The sequence below is a fragment of the Agrilus planipennis genome, unplaced genomic scaffold (genome assembly GCF_000699045.2).
Source record: "Agrilus planipennis isolate EAB-ADULT unplaced genomic scaffold, Apla_2.0 scaffold4, whole genome shotgun sequence".
In the NCBI taxonomy this organism is placed as follows: domain Eukaryota; kingdom Metazoa; phylum Arthropoda; class Insecta; order Coleoptera; family Buprestidae; genus Agrilus; species Agrilus planipennis.
In genome coordinates, this window is record NW_020442463.1 from 3,007,555 (window position 1) to 3,014,364 (window position 6,810).

The window sequence follows — 6,810 nt, forward strand, 5'->3', positions numbered from 1 at the left end:
TTTTCTTTTAATTATTAATGTTTAATAATTAACATTTTTGGTCCTTATATGTGTATGTTTGGAGTAATTGACTATTACATGCTTGAATAATAATAAGTATTTTTTTTGTGAAACAAAAATATACCGAGTGTTTTAATTATATTAAGTTATTGGCAATTATTCCAAAAGATTATTTAAATCGATTTGCACACCTAAATGTCTACTTGAAAAGTACTATTTGGTATTGCCAAGTTCCATTCTTCGTCGATATACATGTATTGCAATTAAAATGTAATAAATATAAAAACAATATTTTTAAATCAGTACTTAGAATTTAAAAAAAAGTACAGCGTGTAATTACACAACACGCTACTGAAGTGAAACTTCTTCAAACACACAAACATGGGGTTAAGGAATTGGTTTAACGGTAGGTATTATTTGTACACTATAAATTTAAATTTTACACTACACATGCCGGAGTTGCCTGTAACGAACGTTGCATTGAAGCGCGCTCACAGCTCCAGCGATTCCCACTACGAACTCGACTACGTGGCCGAGTAGAAAGGGGACATCCGTTGCATGATTTCGTTACATAGCAACTCGCATGAAACGAACTTACCCTACCGTGTGTATGAAGTTTCACTTCAAAAAAAATATACATATTTTATGCTCACTGCTTACCCTAAAACACATAACAGTAATGCGAACAAGTGGGTTGCAGCTGTTGGCTGCGATATTACTCTAGTGCTAATGCTACTGTGGCAGTAAGGACATATCATCATAATACTATCCGGGTCGTGAGGGCTAGGTACACTTACGTAGACAATCGTGGCTGTAAGTAAAATATAGAGGTACACAATGAAACATATCTTTTAAATTTTTAAGAGGATTATAAAACTTTTACCGATTAAAATTATAAAAGATCTTTAGAGAAAAACACTTACGCTGCGTTGGCTGTGATGGAACAACACCAGGAGGTTGAAGTGCTCCTGCCGGCTGTGTAGGTTGGCGAATCATCCTTAACCATTACTTTGTCTGAATAACGCAAAAAGAACATATTACACGCAGGTGTGTAAGATGGAAAAACTAACTGATTGTAAATTTATTTCTTACTTAATAGGTAGGTAATTTTAAGATACAAGAGTGATACTTAGTTTGTATAAAGAGGAACAGGCAGAGAGAAGTAAATATTAGGAAGGAAGTCACACAGGGATGCACACTGTAACTGCTACTTTTTAATCTGTACATCGTAGACGCGATCAATATCATTACAGACAGTACAACTGTAGGGATAAATATACAGAGACAAAAGATTAGTAGTATCGAGCACGACGTTGTATGGGTACGGAACATGGACGGTGTACGCGGAGAAAAAGAAAAGGTTAGAAGCGTTCGAAATGGTGTGTTGCAGGCGAATGATGAGGATACCGTGGATAGAGAAGGTTAGAAAAAAAGAGGTATTAGAAAGAATAGGAGAACAGAATGGAAGTCGAGATAGGTTGGTAGCACACCTTCTCGGGCATGAAGGTCTAGTTAGAGATATATTAGAGGCAAAAACGGAAGTTAGGAGGGGTAGAGATAGACCTAGATTACTGTTCACAAATAGTTAAGGATATGGGTTGTTCTAGTTTTACGGAAATGCGAAGATTAGTTCAAGATAGGAAAGAATGGAGGTGTGTGTCCAACCAGTTTTAGGACTGACGACCTTATAATGATGAGGCAAATAAGTGTTATAGAGAGAGTTATTGTTGAAAAGTAATTGCAGTGAATAACTTAAATATTTGTGACAAATTTGTGAAGTATTAATAAAAACTTCGCAGGGTCATAACTTCACCTTACAAAAAAATTGAGACGAATTTTACGCTGAAATATCCTATTTGTTTCCTGCTAGATAGAGAGATTACCTCCGCACTGTAAACCTCCTACACCAGCCATTCAGATTAATGTTTTAATCAAAGTAAATAAAGCCCGATAAAACAAACATGAAATACTTTTTGTTTTATTTACTTAAAATGTGACTTCATTACATGACCTAAAATATCATATTATAGAAGTGCTTATTAAAAGCAGAATCAAAATTAACCCAACCTAACCTAATTTTTTGTGTAAAATCTCTGCAAATTTATTTAGACGCTGACCCCTACCCAAAGGAGGGATGCCTCTCCCCCTATATTTGCTTCAGTTGGCTTTTCACCATTCGTTATTAATTAAGAAATATGTTATAATAAATAGACGCCTGCTTCGGAAAATTTAGTAATTTATTTTACTTAAAACTGATAAAATAATTCGAAATGGCCTGTATTCTGTCGAAACTGTCAGACGTGGATCGCGATTTCGATCTTGTTGGATCTTATTGGCGCGTCATAGATAGTTTCGACAGAACACAGACCAATTTTATCTGCTGTCTTAACAGCACGTTTTATAAAATACCACAAATGGCACGGTAAACGCCATCTGTAGTACAATGCTACACTTTAGGATTACGTATTCTCAACAAGGTCCATTTAAATACATGGATATCTACTTGCCGATACGAAATCCCGGCGTAGCTCACCACTACGTGATAGGCACGTTACCATAATCGAATTATTTATTCTGTGGTATTTTACTTAAAACAGCTTATAATTCGGCCAGATCTGCCATGAAAGACTTGATACCCTAATGAATGAGAAAGCGAAAAAGTTCTATTCAATGCTCTTGACCTAAACTATGATGAATTTACGGGTAAAACTTAAACACAGGCGAATTTGAGTAAGCCAATAATACCTATTAATCTATTGGATTAGATCAGGGCTTCTTAAACTTTTTTCATTCACGACTCCATTTATGATTATGTGTTTCCTGGCGACCCCATATAAATATTAAAGAAAGATAAATAAATATTCTTTGATGGTTTATTTATTAGGTAACAATGTATATTCAAATCTCTTGGGACCCCATTTGGGCGCGACCCATAGTTTAAGAAGGCCTGGATTAGATACATGTTTTATTTTTTTATTTATACATGCATATTTTGGCACATTTACCTCCCTGCAAAGATGAACAGTGTTATTTCAACGTAAGGGTTTGTATGCGTGTATGTAAAACTTGTTGGAAAATTAAAGTACAACAGTTGTCTTCTCCTCCAAAACAAAATACTTAACTAGGGGTACGTGCAGACGAAAAATTTTGCAAGTATAAAAAACATAAACAGTATTTCAACTTCACCCGGGGGTGATATAATCAATGCTTATTACTGATATTATTGATAGATAAATAGATGTTAAAATCTAGAACGGTACTTCAACAATTTTAAAAAACGATAAAAATCTGTTTGTGACAGAAAACAATTTAATTTTACATTTTACTAACAAAATTATAAAAGAGTTATTTTTTTTTCAACGTTGAACTACAGTACATTGTCAACAGTGTTACCTCTCGCGGCAAATGCACAAGAAGAAAGTTGTTTCTACAATCTATAATATAAAAATGAATCGCAAAATGTGTTGGTAAGCGCATAACTCAACAACGCCTGGACCAATTTGGCCAAATCTTTTTTTAAAATGTTCGTTGAAGTTCAAGGATGGTTTTTACAGCGAGAAAAATTAGAATTATTGCTGGAAAAACCCTAAAAATAGCCCTTTTCTTTTTCCCATACAAATGATTTGTAACTAAAACGTAGTCAATTTGAGCTTTATTGCTATGGCATAAAGTTCATATTAAATTACAAGCACTCACTGTTGTCTAAGCAATGTAGGTGTGTTCCTAACGTCAAAGATCATATCTATCAAAACAATGTGCGTGTGTGCGTAGGAGCACAGAATACATAGTTGGAGGAGTTTAATGTCGCGTTCCGAAACTCGCGTTTCTTTTGTATTAGTTTCGGCACGCGAGATAAAATGCATCAGTTTCCACGTCANTAAAAAAATTACTAAACAATGTGATAGAAGCAACTATACTCAAAGGAAAGTATAAAGGAGAAGATGTTCTCATACCGCGCATCCCAATGATTCCGACTGATGTGCCATTTGAGTTTAAACGACTACAGTTTCCAGTGCGGCTTGCTTTTGCTATGACTATAAACAAGTCCCAGGGGCAATCATTAAGTGTTTGTGGTATTAATCTAGAAAACCCATGTTTCTCACATGGTCAATTGTATGTTGCCTGTTCCCGTGTTGGAAAACCAACAGATTTGTTTATCTATGCGCCAGGTAATCAAACAAAAAACATCGTATACCACAAAGCACTACAATAATAATAATAATAATAATCTCTCGCTGGATGGCTGGATCAAGGGCCAGATACAGAAGGCGGTAATCCTGGACACGGCGCGCATTGTCAGGAGGTTCCTCTCTCTGCGGCCCTAACCGCCGGTAGCTTGGGCCCTGCCCCGTTGCTGGCGGCACCCTAGGTTAGGTTTTTTATACTGTGTTTATATTTTGTACTGTATTTTTTATTTTACTTTTTATATGCATTTTATAAAAAACCTAGCCTAAGATCTAAAGTAAATAAAGGAGATAATAATGAACATTCAATGTCATCATATGTCATTTCATTTTAGCAGCGATAATTATTCTGTTTAAATAAGTTTAAAATCCCCGGTCGAAGACGGGGCGAGCAGCTAGTTTTAAATATTTTTAGAACCGAAATTCATGATATGTCAGGATGGTCAAATGGTGATAATTATTAACTACAATATTATCCTTAAATACCACTATTCAAAAATCTACAGATTTTGTCTACTTTACCTTTTAACGGGCAAAATTATGAATGACTTTAAAATCAAATCCGTAAGTCGTTATATCAGAATGTATTCGTATTTATCACAATCTGAAAAAACCGGAAACTGGTTAGATAGATACGAGCAAATGCAAAGGCAAACTGATAATTCAAAAAAACCTTTTTGACAGAAACCAATAAAACAATAAACGTAAGAGATTTAATTTATCATCCTTCCAAAAATTTTAATTTTACCTGGTTAATAATGAATACAAGCTTCATGCTTTCCAATGATAGAAGTAAAGAATCTTACCGCTATCATGAGAAAAGACCGTCTCCAGCGAAATGATTCGAATTTGATCTACAGAATTTTTCAAAAGAATCCGAGTTACAGAAAGGTATGTTAATTAGTCTGGAACTCCAAATTTTTAGCGTATCCCAAGTAATGGATTAGACACCAGAGTTAATAATTTATTCTTTATTTTCCCCAGTTAACTGAAAAATTGAGTTTCGAAAATACTTAGATATAATTCAAATTTTCCACATGAACCGCATTTCAAAGAATGCTGTCAAATAGACTTCTTTATAGGTAAATATAAACAAATACGCTAACATGAGATCGTTGGTAAGTCGCTGGCGATAGATCTTAGCGAAAGCAACGGCAAATTACTAGCGTGGCGAAGGAACTGATTTTCAATGCACAGTCGTTTTCCCAGCGCTGTGCTAAGTAGAGTTTCGCTAAACGATGGAGCATATGGAATCACTGATCGCTTACGCATCCGCCTCAACAACCGCCAACCAGAGATCAGCCGAATAGTGCTCGGACATTTGATCGCCGAAAAGTCAGCGATCCTCTAGTTAGCTGGTCACCCTACTCATATCTAAGGCGAAGTAAGTGTCCTGACAAGAGAGGAGCATCAGTCGGGTTCACAGAGTAGAGGGTAACTGGACCCATTAGGGGGGGTTACGACGTGAAGCATAGTGGAAAGTTGGAGCCATTTGTGGACCGGGTGTGCAGTCTGACCCGTTAGGGGGGCTGTACGCTTGTGGCGAAAGCAGAGTAGATGCCAAAAGCTGGTGGTTTCGATTCCTGCCCCGCCAATTGGTGTTGGACTCGTTGGGTACAGCCCGCATGTTGGGTTAGGGGGCTGTGTAGTCCCTGCATTGAACGCTTATGGGTATAGATAGACCCGAACTTGGAAGTTACTCGCCTCGTTAACTCTCAGGTACCGCATCGGTGGCTTCCTGGAACCAATCCATCTGATGCAGAGGCGACCCCAAGGAGTCCTTCATTCCATTACGGCTACTCTCTGTTTGTTTTGACGTGTGGATTTGAATAACATGGTAAGAGTCGCACGTAAAATCTCTATTAGCTGTTCCCCTCCGCAGCCCCCCTCCAGGGTCCTCACCTTGTCGCCGCGGGGGCTCAGCACCCATACGCACGTCATGGCGAATCAAAAAGGGCCCCTGGGTATCTAGAAACAAATGTGATTGTGGGAAGCAGTTGACAGACACGGGCGAAGGTCTGGAAGCACCCATCTGGTGTGCCGTAGAGAGGAAGACCTGAGGGGAAAGTACGCTGCAGGCTGGCATTCGAACACGATATAAGCACAACACAGACGCGGTAGGCTTACGCGGGGGGCCCGCTCTCCCCCCGCAATAAAATCTGCCCCGTCGAAAGGGAGAGTTTCCCGGTGCGGTCACCAACGGCTTTAATAGCAATCGCCTGAGAACTTCGACATGTGTCGAAAAGTCAGCTGTCCTCCACTCCACTACTCATCAAATCGCAAGGATGTGTGAAGATATTCTTCTAAAATTTAACTAATCACACCCAGTAGAAGCCATCTTCCTCGACCTAGAGAAGGTGTTCGACAAGATATGCTACGATGGACTGATCTACAAACTCAACGAACTACATATTCCAAAGCACCGAACACACACAATTAAAAATTACCTCACCGAATAAAATTACTACGTAAAAATCAACCAGCACACCTCAACCAAACGCAAATCTCGGCTGGGGTACCTCAAGGCTCAGTCCTCGGACCACTCCTGTTTATATATGGCAGACATTCCCAAGAACATCACAGCAACTATCGCCCAATACGCAGATGACACGGCACTCTACGTAGC

The 6,810-nt window shown here is 38.2% G+C and overlaps 1 long non-coding RNA gene across 1 annotated transcript in view; it reads right to left on the reverse strand.

The window, feature by feature from the left end:
* The window catches only part of LOC112906550, a 14,217-nt gene extending 9,390 nt beyond the window's left edge, over nt 1–4,827 (reverse strand). Inside the window, exons 1-3 of the long non-coding RNA XR_003232410.1 lie at nt 4,707–4,827; nt 924–1,014; nt 661–811 (exon numbers count right to left, since the gene is read on the reverse strand). This is a non-coding gene — a long non-coding RNA (uncharacterized LOC112906550). The remainder of the gene's footprint in view (nt 1–660; nt 812–923; nt 1,015–4,706) is intronic.
* Between the last annotated feature and the right edge of the window lie 1,983 nt (nt 4,828–6,810).